The sequence below is a fragment of the Balaenoptera ricei genome, chromosome 14 (assembly GCF_028023285.1).
Source record: "Balaenoptera ricei isolate mBalRic1 chromosome 14, mBalRic1.hap2, whole genome shotgun sequence".
In the NCBI taxonomy this organism is placed as follows: domain Eukaryota; kingdom Metazoa; phylum Chordata; class Mammalia; order Artiodactyla; family Balaenopteridae; genus Balaenoptera; species Balaenoptera ricei.
The window spans coordinates 18,569,694-18,585,064 of NC_082652.1; the positions used below are offsets into that span (position 1 = coordinate 18,569,694).

The 15,371-nt window shown below is 43.0% G+C and overlaps 1 protein-coding gene across 1 annotated transcript in view; it reads right to left on the bottom strand.

Annotated features, from left to right (window-relative positions):
* Window positions 1-15,371, bottom strand: part of FAM222A (family with sequence similarity 222 member A) — a 57,739-nt gene that overhangs the window by 12,265 nt on the left and 30,103 nt on the right. The gene's annotated exons all lie outside the window — the stretch shown is intronic.

Genomic DNA, 15,371 nt, shown 5'->3' on the forward strand with positions numbered 1-15,371 from the left:
AAGGGGACGGAGTGAGGATTAAATGAGAGGATGCGTGTCAGAAGGCCTGGTACGTAGTGGTGCTCAGAGAAGGCTGGCTGCCTGCCTTCTAGCTCTTTCTGTGCCAGAGCAGGCAGTACAAGGTAGTGGTGGTCATTGGGTGCCGCACAAAGGGTCCTCTCATTCTCTAAGCATGTTGTGTGTACACATGTCCAAGCTCACACACATGCTCAGATGCCTAGGGTCACACATGTGAGCCACGTGTGCCCAGATATTCAGGGATGTCCTGCACATGCAGAGGCTGGCAGGTGCTCGCAGGCACACGTACCCGTGTCTACATCCTCCTTCCCCACCTCTGGGGCCCCAGCTGGAGCCCTGCGGTGGCCAAGGTGTCCCTCCCTGTAGGCAGGTCTGGGAGTACTTCAGTCCCATCCCAGTCTGACTTTCCTGCACCTCAGTTTCCCTGACCTGCTCCCTGACTGGGCTTGGTCTTTGGGAGCCCACTCCTCACTCTCTCCCAGGACCCAGCAATGCCCATCCCCCGCCCTGGGCTTTGCCTGTGTTCCCGTCTCACCCTGCTGCATTGGCCGTGATGCATGTGGGATCTTAGTTCCCCGACCAGGGATTGAACCTGCGCCCCCTGCAGTGGAAGCTCGGAGTCTTAACCACCGGACCACCAGGGGAGTCCCTGTCCCTCTGTCTTCGTGGTGGCTGTCTTTGCCCTTTGGAACTGCTGCCTCATCTCTCCCTCCTTTAGGCCATTTTCCTACTCCTGTCTGTCTCCGTCCACATCCATGCTGGTCTGACCCCCCATCCCTTCCCTCCCCCCTCCAGTCTCTGTCTCCAATCCTTAGTCTCACCCCCTCCCACCCACCACTGGCTCCCTGCCCCTCCCCGTTGCTGTCTTTCTGCCACCACATCGTGGCTCTCTATTCTGGATACTGGTCCGTTGTAAGTGCTGAAGGCTTCCTCTCTCAATTTGGGGGCTCATCTTGACTTTTTTTTTGGTGTATTTTGCTGAGTTTTAAATTTTACCGTGGTCCAACGTGTCTCTTCACTTGTGCTTTTTTTCCCTCTCAGTTTGCAAATCCTTCCTATCCTGAGGATGATGTTCTCTGTCATTTTCTTCAAAGAAGAAATCTATCTGTTTTCCATGGTTTTTTGGTCTGCCTAGAATTCCTGTTGATGTATGGTGTTGGGTAAGGCTCCAATGTCATTTACTCCATATGGATAACTGGTTGTCCCAGCACTGCATATTCATCCCCAGTGATCTGCAAGACCCACTTCATCCTAGATGGAGCTGGATAGTGCGTGGATCCATTTCTAGATGCTCTGCTCCATCCCCTGGTCCCCTCTTTCCCTTTGTTAGTCCCACGGTTTCAGCCTTAAGCCATGGCAGTACTGGCCCTTATACTTTTTTTTTTTTTAATTATTATTTATTTGGCTGAGTTGGGTCTTAGTTGCGGCACACGGGATCTTTCGTAGTGGCGCGTGGGCTCAGTGGTTGTGGTGCGTGGCCTTAGTTGTTCGGTGGCATGTGGGATCTTAGTTGCCCGAACAGGGATCATCCCCTGCGTTGGAAGGCGGATTCTTAGCCACTGGACCACCAAGGAAGTCCCTGGTCCTTATACTTCTTTGTCAAAAGCACCTTGGCCATTCTTGGCCCTTGGTTCTTTCCTTATCAACTTCCACATCAGGTTTTCAAGTTATACACAGGATGGCCAGGATGTAGGGATTGGATTGAAGTTTTTCCATATTGAATCTCTCTCCATGCACAGGACATATGTCTAAGTTTGTTCTGGTCTTTAAAAACTGTCATTATATAAACTTAAATTTTTCTCCATAGAGGTTATTTACCTCTTTTATCAATTTATTTTAGGTTCCTTAATAAGTTGTAATAGTATCATAACTTAGATAAAATGGACAATTCCTACATAGACACAAACTACCAAAACTGACTTAAGAAGAAATAGAAAGTCTGAATAGACCTATAACAAATAAAGAGATTAACTTAGTGATCAAAACATTTACCCACAAAGAAAAGCCCAGGCCTAGAAGGCTTCACTGTTGAATTCTATAGAACATTTAAAGAAGAATTAATGCCAATTATTCCACAAACTCTTCTAAAAAAGAGACTAGGAGGGAACACTTGCAAACTAATTCTGTGAGGCCAGTATTACCCTAATGTCAAAACCAGACAAAGACACCACAAAATAACTATAGACTAATGTCACTTATGAATATGTACTTGGTCCTCCATATCCACAGGTTATGTATCCATGGATTCAACCAACTGAGGACCAAAAATTCCAAAAAGCAAAACTTGAATTTGCTGTTCACCAGCAACTATTTTCATAGCATTTACATCATATTTACAACTACCTACATATCATTTACATTATATTTACAACTATTTACATAGTATTTACATTGTACTAGGTATAACTAATCTAGAGATGATCTAAAGTATATGCAGGGGAATTCCCTGGTGGTCCAGTGGTTAGGACCCCACGCTTTCACTGCCGAGGGCCAGGGTTCAATCCCTGGTCGGGGAACTAAGATCCCACAGGCCACGCAGTGCGGCCAAAAAAAGAAAAAAGTATATGCATAGATTATACTCAAATACTATGTCATTTTATGTATCAATATAAGAGATGTGAACATCTGTGGATTTTTGTATCCATCTCCGGGGGGTGGGGGGGAGTCTTGGAGCCAATCTCCCAGGGATACCATGACTGTACATGCAAAACTCAACGAAATACTAGCAAACTTAATCCAGTAATATATAAAAGGCATTATATACCATGACCAAGTGGGACTTATCCCAGGAATGCAAAGTTGGCTTAACATCCAAAACTCAATTAATGTAATACACCATATAGATAGAATAAAGGACAACTACCACATGATCATCTCAGTGGATGCAAAAAAGCATCTGATGTAATCTAAGGTACCTTCATGATAAAATATTCAACAAACTAGGATAGACGGGAACTTCCTCAACCTGAGAAAGAGTATTTAGGAAAAATCCACAGATTATGTCACATTTAATGGTAAAAGACCGAATGCTTTCCCTCAAAAGTCAGGAATAAGATTGCCACTTCTATTCAACATTGTACTAAAGATTCTAGCCAGGGCGATTAGACAAGAAAAAGATAAAAGTCATTCACATAAAAAGCAAGAAGTAAAACTATCTCTTTTCATAGATGACATAATCTTGCACATAGAAAATCATATGAGGGCTTCCCTGGTGGCTCAGTGGTTAAGAATCCGCCTGCCAATGCAGGGGAAACGGGTTCACGCCCTGGTCCAGGAAGATCCCACGTGCCGCAGAGCAACTAAGCCTGTGTGCCACAACTACTAAGCCTGTGCTCTAGAGCCTGCAAGCCACAACTGCTGAGCCCACGTGCCACAACTACTGAGCCCACGTGCCACAACTACTGAAGCCCACGCGCCTACAGTCCGTGCTCCGCAGCAAGAGAAGTCACTGCAACGAGAAGCCCGCGCACCGCAACGAAGACCCGATGCAGCCAAAAAATAAATAGATAAATAAGTTTATAAAAAAAAGAAAATCCTATGAAATTCACTAAAAAAACTATTAGAATAAACAAGTTCAGCAAGTTTGCAGGATCAATATACAGAAATCAACTGTATTTCTATACATGCACAATGAACAGTCCAAAACAAAATTAAGAAAATGACTGCATATACAAGAGCATCAAAAAATAAAACTTAGAAGTAAATTTAACAAAAGAGCAAAAGTTATAATCTGAAAAAAATTTTTTTGAAAGAAATTAAAGAAGATTTAAATAAATGGAAAGACATCAGACATTCATGGATTAGAAGACTTAATATCAAGATGATAATATTCCCTAAACTGGTGTACAGATCCAACACAGTCCCTATCAAAATCCCAGATGGCTTCTTTGCAGAAATTCACAAGCTGATCCTAAAATTCATGGGACCCAGAAGACCCAATACAATCTTGAAAAACAACAAAGTTGGAGGATTCACAATTTCTGATTTCATGACTTACTACAAAGCTACAGTAATCATGACAGTGTGGTACTGGGATAAGGAAAAACATGTAGATCCAAAGAATTGAGAATCCAGAAATAAGCCCTCACATTTATGGTAAACTGATTTTTGCCGAGGGAGCCAAACGATTCAATAGGGAAAGACTGGTTTCTTCAACAAATGGTGCTGGAACAAGATAGCCACATGCAAAAGAATGAAGTTGGACCTTTCTTCACACCATACACAAAAGTTAACTCAAAATGGATCACAGACCTAAAAGTAAGAGCTAAAATTAGAAAACTCTTAGGCAAAAACATAGGAGTAAATTTTCCTCCTTAACGTAGGGTTAAGCAAAGCCTTTTTAGACACAACACCAAAAGCACAAGTGACAAAAGAAATTTTTACTTCATCAAAGTTAAAACCTTTTGTACTTCAAAGGACACCATGAAGAAAGTGAAAAAGGCAACCCTAGAATGGGAGAAAATATTTGTGAATCATGAATCTGATAAGGAACTTGTATCTAGAATATATAAAGAACGTTTACAACTTAATAAAAAGACAGCCCAATTTAAAAATGGGCAAAAGAGCAGAACAGACATTTCTTCAAAGAAGATATACAAAGGCCTGTATGCACATAAAAAGATGCTCAACATCCTTAGCCATTAGGGAAATGCAAATCAAAACTACAGTGATACCACTTCATATGCACTAGGATGGCTGGAATCAAAAAGATGACAAGTTTTGGTAAGATGTGGAGACAGTGGAACCCTCATACACTGCTGGTGGGAATGTCAAATGGCGCAACTGCTTTGGAAACTAATTTGGCAGGTCCTCAAAAAAGTAAGCATACAATTACCATGTGACCCAGCAATTCCACTCCTAGGTGCATATGCAAGGGAAATGAAAACATACGCCCACACTGAAAATTATATACAAATGTTCATAGCATTATTCATAGTTGCCAAAAATGTGGAGATGACCCAAATGTCCATCAGTTGATACGTAGATAAACAAAACATGGCATATCCACACAATGGAATATTATTTGGCACTAATAAGGATGAAGTACTGATGCATGCTACAACATGGATGAACCTTGAAAACATTAAATTAAAAAAGCCATACATAAAAGGTCACATATGATTTCATTTATATGAAATATCCAAAGTCGGTAAATCTAGAGAGACAGATAGTAGTTTAGTGGTTGCCTAGGGCTGTGAGGGGGCTGAGGGGTAGCTGGGCAGTGACTGCTATTGGCTATGCGGTTTCTTTTGGGGGTGTGGAGAAAATGGTCTGGAAGTTGATAATTGGTGATGGTTGGACAACTGTGAATTTATGCTAAAAAGTATTCACTAGTATACTTTTTTTTTTAAAGCAAGTTTTTTTTTTTTTAATTTTTTATTTATTTATTTATGGCTGTGTTGGGTCTTTGTTTCTGTGCGAGGGCTTTCTCTAGCTGCGGCAAGTGGGGGCCACGCTTCATTGCGGTGCGCAGGCCTCTCACTATCGCGGCCTCTCTGGTTGCGGAGCACAGGCTCCAGACGCGCAGGCTCAGTAATTGTGGCCCACGGGCCCAGCTGCTCCGCGGCATGTGGAATCCTCCCAGACCAGGGCTCGAACCCGTGTCCCCTGCACTGGCAGGCAGATTCTCAACCACTGCGCCACCAGGGAAGCCCCACTAGTATATATTTATTTATTTATTTATTTATTTTTTAAATGTTGTGCCTTTCTTTTTTTTTTTTTTTTTATAGCTACTTTATTTATTTTTGGCTGTGTTGGGTCTTCGGTTCGTGCGAGGGCTTTCTCCAGTTGCGGCAAGTGGGGGGCCACTCTTCATCGCGGTGCGGGGACCGCTCTTCATCGCGGTGCGCGGGCCTTTCACTATCGCGGCCCCTCCCGTTGCGGGGCACAGGCTCCAGACGCGCAAGCTCAGTAGTTGTGGCTCACGGGCCCAGCCACTCCGTGGCATGTGGGATCTTCCCAGACCAGGGCTCGAACCCGTGTCCCCTGCATTAGCAGGCAGATTCTCAACCACTGCGCCACCAGGGAAGCCCCCCACTAGTATATTTTTAATGGGTGAGTTGTAGAGTCCCTGTTACCATACACGTAAAACTGTCCCCACCCCCAACTGTAATAGTATCTTTTTGTAATACATATTTCCCAACTCTTTGTTATCGATACAGAGCTGGCAAACTACCACCTGCAGGCCAAATGGGGTGTGCAACCTGCTTTTGTAAATAAAATTTTATTGGAACCCAGCCATGCACACTCATTTCTGTGTGTCTGTGGCAGTTTTCGCACCACAGTGCCGCAGAGCTGAGTAGTTACAATAGACACTGTATGGCCTGCGAGGCCGAAAATATCGGCTCTTTACAGAAGTTTGCCCACTTCTGCTGTAGAGGAATGAAATTGCATTTGTATGTTGATATTCTTTTTTTAATTTTTTTCTATTATTCTGCTTTTATTTTTTAAAAACTTTGTTGAAATGTAGTTGATTTACAATGTTGTGTTAGTTTCAGGTGTACAGCAAAGTGATTCAGTCATGTGTGTGTGTATATATACATATATATTCTCTTTTAGATCCTTTTCTATTATAGGTTATTACAAGATATTGAGTATAGTTCCCTGTGCTATACAGTAGCTCCTTGTTGGTTATCTACTTTATGTATTGTATGTTGATGTTCTGTCTGCAAATCTTGCTGAATTCTTGTTCTCTTGAGGTTTCTATGCAGACAGTCTGACTTCTTTCTAATCCTTAAAACTTGTTATTTATTATCCCCTGTCTTACTGAGATGGCCAGGACCTCTGTACAGTGTGGGAAGGCAGTGATTTGGGTCTCTGTCCTCCTCTGATTTTATCAACCCTTGGGTTGGTTTGTGGTGGATTGTGGTTGTATCCTCCGTAATAGAAGAAGGAAGTTGCCTGCCGTCCTAGTTTGCTAAGAGCTTATTTTTATTCATTCAATCATAAAAGGAGGCTAACTCCATCCGGGCCTGTCCTGGCCGTCACCTCTGAGTGTCTCTCCCCTCCTGGGCTCGGTTCCGAGGCGGGGGTGGCCCTGGACCATCCCTCCATCCCCGGGGCTGTGCTCAGCAACAGCTCTGTAATTGAATCTGCTGTGCGGCCAGCGGCGGGTTTTTAATTTTATTGGAATTTTAAATTGCTTTGTTTCTTCCTTATTTTATTAGTGTTAGTGGAAGCAGCTGCACCTGCAGGAATGCTTGTGGGGCTACGGCCCGCAGGGGCAATGGCGCCAGCCTTTGGGATTGGGGGTGTTGGGCAGGAGTCAGGTGAGGAGGGGTGGGCGTTGGGGAGAAGCTCCATCTGTGAAGATGCGAGGGATGGGCTGGGGAACCTCTTATCCCTTTGTGGGTATGGGTGTGGGGAAAGGGGTCCTGCCCTCTGGGGGAGATGGGGGCAGGTAAAGGGTTTGAGTCTGCTGCCAGGCCCTGGGGATTCTCTCCTTTCCTTCTTATTCCCACGTCACAGCGGAGGAAACGAAGGCCTAGAGAGGGCCAGTCCCTCATTTGCCCAAGACCACACATACATCCCATTCAGGGCACAGCCAGGATTTGACCCCCAGGCCATCTGGTCTCAAAGCCTGTGCCCTGGGGGCTCCTGGGGAGGCGGGCAGGGCAGCCACTCAATCCTCATCTTCAGAGGACCAGCCTGAGGCACAGAGAGGCTGCGTCCCTCACCCGGGGTCCGGCAGAGCGAGGCTGGACGCTCACGCCAGGCTCCTGGGGCAGCTGCCACGGCCCCTCCCTCCCTGGATGACAGGTCCCTGAGTCTACCCCTGCACCAGCTGAGCCCCCATGGTGCCTCTCTGCCTGGCCCGTACTTTTAGCGGCGTGTGACTCAAAGTTTATGTATCAAAACCATGATGAGAAAGTCAAATGTTTATTAGGGGCACGGTCCTGAGCAGCTGAGAAGAACAGGCTTCTGTCCCAGGGGTGGGTGGGTCCTGTTGGGGACCCAGGGACTCTACCCAGCTGGGAGTAGCCCAAGATCTTAGGCCTGAGGTAGGGAAGGGGGATGGACTTTCCCTCCCGCCACATCTTTTTCCCTTTCTTTTTCTCCAGGTCACTTTCTCCGGTTAGCTGGAACAGGCTACAGCAGCCAGCCGCCTGGGCTCCTGGACACGTGGCTGCCCGCGCCCCCGGCTCCTCCACCTGCCTGACCTCAGGTCCTAGAGAGGTAAACTGCAGCCATTTCTGGTTCACTGGCTACGTTCTGGGCGCTTGTGGAGGTCAGTCCTCGTGCAGCCCAGTGTAGTCAGGCCGCCCTGATCCCATTTCACAGGACGAAGAGGGAGGAGGCCTCAGACCAGGCCACGTCTTCTCCCCACCAGGTTTTTGACATTATCATCACAGATGGTCAGAGCTGGATGGCTTCTTAAGTCCATCTGATCTGACCCCTTGCTTTACAGAAGGGAGAATGCGGGCCCCAGGAGGCCAATTGACTCATCCAAGGTCACGCTACATGTGGCCCAGTCAAGACCTTTCTCCCTTAGTGAGAAACAGCACAGCCCGAGGTCTGGTCACGAAGCTCAGGGCCAGCCCTTCCTGTCTCAGTTCTGCCTGGGGGCCACAGGGACAAGAGGGTCAGCCTAGGCCTGAATGCCCGGGAGTCTTGTCCAGGCCTTGACCAGGCAGCAGGGCACCCAATTCAGTTTGCTTATCTCCCTTCCTGCCGCCATCTCTCCTGTGCTCTTCAGTTACAGGCAGAGTCAGTGTCTTTTCCAATAAGTGCAAAGATGTCAAAGGGTCTGAGTGGGCAGGGGAAGCAGGACATCCTTGGTGGCCCTCCACATTCTCTAGTTCCGGCCTTGGAGCAGGAAGGAAGGACTGGCCCAGGTCATTGTGCCCAGCCCTTATCTCCAGCCAGTTGGCAGCAGAGGGCAAGGCAGGGGACAGTGGCAATCAGAGGTTAAGATGCACAGATCCTTTAAACCAGCAAGCCCATCCTGGAAGAATTTTTTGCACAGATAGATATACGTACGTGTACGAAGCTGATGTTCATTACAGCACCGTTCAGAATAGCAAGAGACTAGAAACAACCTAAACGTCCATCAACAGGGAGATGGTTAAAACATTATATTCATCTGTACAATGGAATACGAGGGTACTCTTTCTGTCAGGTGAGGAATAATCTCCAAGACACATCGGTAAGAAAAAAGGCAAGGAGCTGAGAAGTATGTCGGGGTGCAAATGTTTACATAAAAGGTATTTACTGCCCCTCCTACGTGCATGCATTTTTCAGGAGGGTATTTAAGAAACTGCTAATGCTGGTTTCCTCTGGGAAGGAGAGTTATTTTTCACTGTAAATCCTTATGCCTTCTGAATTATGTGCCACGGACAATCTATTCAGTGGAGTATCTAATTTTATAAAAGAGAACGTGTTCTCCCTGGAGGCCATGTAAAGGAGGGAAGGGGGCTGTGCATGAAAAACATTTTTCCTTGAAACCGAAGGCCCTTCCAGATTATCTGTCATTGTTCTATTTTTGATGAGGCAGACATGTATTCTGTAAACCCCTATCTCTGAAAGAACACCATCAGAGGACCTTCAGTTCTGAGGATGTTGATATAACATCTTAGGTCCCCCTTGTCTTTCTGGAAATACCCTCCAGAGGCAAGTAATCAAAATTGAACCAGCACAGGACCTAATCAAAATATATAAGAAAAGGGAAGGAAAGGCAAAATATAAGTAATGGTTGGCAAAAAAACACTTCCCATCAGAAAAATGTGGCCACAGAAGAGATGAAGATTATGGCCAAATATTTCATTGTGAAGGAAACAATGTAGTAAGCAACTGTTTCCATAAAGCAGAAATGCAAAGAGTAGGAGGAAAAAACTTATCATAAAAGGAGAAATGGAATGAGCACAGGGAGAAAAAAAGAAGTCATAGAAAACAGGATGAAAAGTGATCAAAATGAAAGGGAAATAGGGAGTCAGAAAGGCATAATTAGAAGAGGGTATATAGGGAAGATGGGCAAAAGACAGCCAATCTGTGCTTAACTAGAGTCCCCAAAAGAAGGAAAGTGAAATAATACAAGCCTTGGATCTGCCTGTCGAAAGGCACAGACTGTTCTAGGAGAAACAGACTCTGAAGGGTCAACCCCAAGACACAGGCTAGTAAAGTAATGGCATGAAAGATGTGGAAAGATCAAAATGAAATATAAAGGAGGAGGGCTCGGGCTTCAACTTCTCCATGGCAACATTCAACATTAGAAAAGAACAGAACAAGGTCTACAAAAATCCTCAAGGAAACAAAGTGACCCAGGAATTATTTTTTTGCTCATTCAAGTAGAAAGTCGACAGACCATCCTGAATGTGCGGGAATTCCAGGAGTGTTGTTCACAGGAGGCCTTAAGCCACAGACTAGAGGGCAACTTCAGATGGTGGAAAAATAAGGCAAAAGAACTGGTGATGAGCATGGACCCTGTTTATCTAGGAGACTGAGATGGATAGAACTGTGGGAGTGTGGTGATGTAACCAGATGTTAACATCACAAGCCCTAGGAGTAAAATAATGGTATCACTAAGAAGAGAGGGGATGGGGAAAGAGGGGAACAGTAGTATAAGTACACAGGTGTCCTCATTTTTAATAGCTGGTATCAAAAGATATTTAAAGCTGATGTCAGTTAATAGAGGTTTAAAAGGATGAAGTGAACGCTGAGAAAGTGCTGTAGGGAGAAAAAGGAAATACACTAATTTCATCACTTTGTTCATTTTAGGGTAGATGGAATAGATGCTGTTACAAAGAGACAAAAAATTAGGGGATTATTTAATGCTACACCACTAGAACAAGAACACCAGCCTTCCCTATGATTAGTAGGTACACAAAGCAGAGAACTTAGATCACATAGGGAAAGACTTTTCAAAGCAATTAAAACAAAGCACAGCATGACTGAACTAATACCAGACATCTGTTATATCAATAAATGTAAATGGGCTAAACTCTATTAACATTTTTTTAAAAGGCATTCAGATTGGATCACAAAGCTTAATTCAACTCTATATTATATGAGTCACATCTAAACAAAGTAATTCAGAAAGGTTGAAATAAAAGGACTGGCAAAGGTTTCAAGAAAAATGTGAATTAAAAAAGCATCTTAATAGGCAGTTACCATCTTAATAGATAAGATTGAATCCAGGCCAAAAAGTATTAAATACAGCCAAGAAGGATGCAATTCACCATGGAGATTTAAGGTACTAATACCTGTGCATTAAATTCCATTGCATCTTGGATACACAAGACCTAACTAATGTAATTAACAGGGTAGATATAACTGGTTAACACCAAACTCTGAATCCCGGAAACAAAGCCACATCTTTTCAAATTCCCATAAAAAATCACAAAACTCACAAAAATCACCAGAGATTATATCACAAAGAAAACTTCACTGAAGTCCAAAAAAGTAGAAATCATAGATAGCATTCTCAGATTATAATGCAATAGAACTAGAAATAACAAAACACAAAGGCACCTACTACCTGGGTGGATAGATGGAACTCAAATGAGCCTGAAGCCAAAGAAGAAGAAATCAAAGCCAAAGTTATAAAGTTATCTAGAAAATACTGATAATAAAAATACATGCTAGAACCTACAGGATACAGCTAAAGCAGTGCTGAGAGAATTCACAGCCTTAATTTTCCTTTTTTTCTTGTTTAGCAGTATAAAGATTTAAGCCTCTCAAGAAATTTTTTAAAAAGGAAAGCAGGAGGAAGATTTTAATAAAGATAAATGCATAAATTAATGAATTAGGAACCAGAAAAGGGTAATTACTATAAATGGATCCTGAAGATGGTTCTTTGGGAAAGAGGGGTAGATAACCTCATTAGCTAACTAACCTAATCAAGAAAATGCGGAGGGGAGCACACACAAAATATACAATATAAGAAACAGGGGTAAAGTAATCATTTAAAAGAATTTATTTTGTGCAACCTCATGCAAATAAATTCAAAAACCTGGATAAAATGGGTACGTTTCTAGAGAAACATAATTTACCAAACTCATTCAAGAACAATTAGATCAATCATTACAGAAGAAATAGAGAACATTATCTCAGAGTTACCCAGCCCTCCATCTCCCAAATAAATACACTAGCCCAAACTGCTTCATGAAGGATCAAACAATCTTTAAAGAACAGATAATCCATTTCTACTTAAGCTGTTATAAAGCACAGAGGAAGAAGGAAAGCCTCCATTGTCTTTATGAAGCAAATGTAACACTGATAGCAAAACCCAACAAAAACTGTTCCAAAAAAAGAAAACTAAAGACTATTCTCACTGATGAAATTGAGGCAAAACTCCTAAACAAAATATAAAATCCAATTCTATGGTATGTTATAATGTAATATTTATCATGACCAAGTGGGAACCAACCAGGAATGCAAGGATGGTTCAATATAAAGAAATCTGTATCATTATTCATATTAACAGAACAAAGAAAAAACCCATATGATCAGTTTCACAGACATTGAAAAGTCATTCGGTAAAGTTCAGATTCCATTCTTGATTTTTAAAATTCTCAACTAAATAGGAATAGATGGACACTTATTTAACCTGATAAAATATCTGCCCCTAAACCAGCATTCTGTGTAATGAGGAAATCCTAGAAGCTTCTCAAGGGCAAAGACAAAGCAAGAATGTCTACTGTCACCACTATTATTTTTCACTGTTCCAGGGATAGTAGACAACACTATTAAATAAGACAAAGAAATCAAGGTATAAGACTTGCAAGGGGCTTCCCTGGTGGTGCAGTGGTTAAGAATCCGCCTGCCAATGCAGGGGACACGGGTTCGAGCCCTGGTCCAGGAAGATCCCACATGCCGCGGAGCAACTAAGCCCGTGCACCACAACTACTGAGCCTGCACTCTAGAGCCCGTGAGCCACAGCTGCTGAGCCCGCGTGCCACAACTACTGAAGCCCACACGCCTACAGCCCGTGCTCCGCAATGGGAGAAGCCACCGCAATGGGAAGCCCGCGTACCGCAACGAAGAGTAGCCCCCACTCGCCGCAACTAGAGAGAGCCCACGTGCAGCAACGAAGACCCAAAGCAGCCAAAAATAAAAATAAATTTATCAAAAAAAAAAATTAACTTTCCAGAGGAAGGAAACTTTAAAAATGTGTAAGATCTAAATGAAGAAAATACTAAAACATTCCTGAGGGACACAAAAGAAAGTCTGAACAAACAGAAAGGTATAGATCATGTTATTGGAGGGAAAGACATCATCATAAAAATGTCATTTCTTCCTAATTTATAAATTGCATGCAATCCCAGTAAAAACCCAAACAGGATTTTGTTCTTACCTAGATAAGTTGATTCTACAGTCCAGACAGAAAACTAATGGAACAGCCAAGGAATTTCTGCATAAGAGGATGGTGAATAACAAGCAAGAAGCCCAGCAAATATTAAAATGTTTTATACACATGCTTACAGCATGGATGAACCTTGAAAGCACTATGCAGAGGGAAAGAAGCCAGTCACAAAAGGCCACATACTGTATAAGTCCCTTCCTAGGAAAGTCCAAAATAGGGGAATCTATAGAGAAGGGAGGAGCCAGGGGGATGAGGGAGTGGGTAAGGGATTTCTTCTGAGGTGATAAAAATGCTCTAAAATGAACTGTGGTGATGGATGCAAAGTTCTGTAAATACACTAAAACCACTGAACGGTACACTTCAAGTGGGTGGATTGTATGGTACGTGAATAATATCTCAATAAAGCCATTAAAAATGTTTAAACGTGTTATAATGCTACAATAATGAAAACAGTATTGCACTGATATTTGAATACACTTGCATCCATACCCCGCACTTTGCACCAGATAAATTATCAAATAATCAAAGATCGTATATTTTAAAAATTAAACCAGAGAAGAACTAGAAGAACCCCTGGGGACACCTTTTGTTTGTTTGTTTTTTTAAAAAATCTCAGCGTGAGAAAGTACATTCTAAGTATGACACAAAATCCAAAGGCCATAAAAGGAAATACTGACAAATTTTAGTTCACCAAAAAACTACTCCATGGCAGAATCAAAGACAAATGACAATTTGGGGGAAACATCTGCAATTCATATGACAGACAGAAGTCTAATTCCATCATATACAAAGAGCTCCTATAAATCAATAAGGACAAAACCCAATGAGAAAAATAGATCAAGAAGATGAATAGATAAGTCAGTCAAACCACATCCATCAAAATTACAAATGCACATACCTTTGACCCGGTATTTCTTCTTGTAGAAATTTATGCTGTAGTTTTATTCACACCTTTGTGACACATACACAGTGACAAGAGTTTGTTGCTGCATTGCTTGTAATGGCAACAGGTTGGGTATGGTTCTTCTTAGGGGACTGGTCAAATAAATTATGGATCATCCGTGCTATGAAAAACTATATGGCAAAAGAATGAGGAAGCTCTTTAGAGGCTGACATATAGGATATACTGCTAAGTGAAAAAGTGAGGGGTAGGACAGTGGATAAAATATGTATATACACACATATTTGCTGGGATGTGCACAAAACGTCTCCTGAGAGGACACACAACAGCGGGGAGAGGACGAGTTTTATCTCTATACCCCTTTATTCCTTTTGAATACTGGACCACGTGAGTATATTACCATGTCTGAAGATAAAATACATATTAAAAAAGCAAAAAGCAACAACGTAAACACTATGGTAAATGGCAACCGCTCCTGCACTATAGGACAGAGGCAATAGGAAAGGGTGGGGACTGTGGTGAACTGGAGATGGGTGTCCCCTTTAAAGAGGCAATAGTTACATTCTAACCAATAGCTACAGGACAGGAACACAGGCTTATGTTACCAGATCCTCTGATTTGTGTTCAAGACACACTACATCCAGATTTTTATACAAATCTCCCCATTTTTAAATGTGTCTAAATACCTGGGAAAAGTAAAACCCCAAACAACCTATGGTGGTTAAAAATAATCAGATCAGAGGGTTTGGGAGCCCTGTCCTGGATGGTAAAGGAGGACAGACCCTTGGAGGTTACCAAGTCCGGCTCCCTAATGGCCCAGAGAGGGAAAAGACATGCCCAAGATCGCCCAGCAATTCAGGCCCCAAGCTGGGATCCCATTCAGGACTACAGTGAACTTTTGAACAACGTGGTGGTTAATTCAGGCATAACTTACAGTTGGCCCCGCATATCCTCGGTTCCTCCATATCTGCGGATTCAACCAACCACGGACCCTGTAGTACTGTACTATTCACTACTGAAAAAGATCCACCTATAAGTGGACCTGCACAGTTCAAACCTACATTGTTCAAGGGCCGGCTGTGTTTGCTTCCCCGTTATCCTCTCTGCTGATGCAGAGACAGACAGGACACACGGTCAGGTCACAGAAGAAGT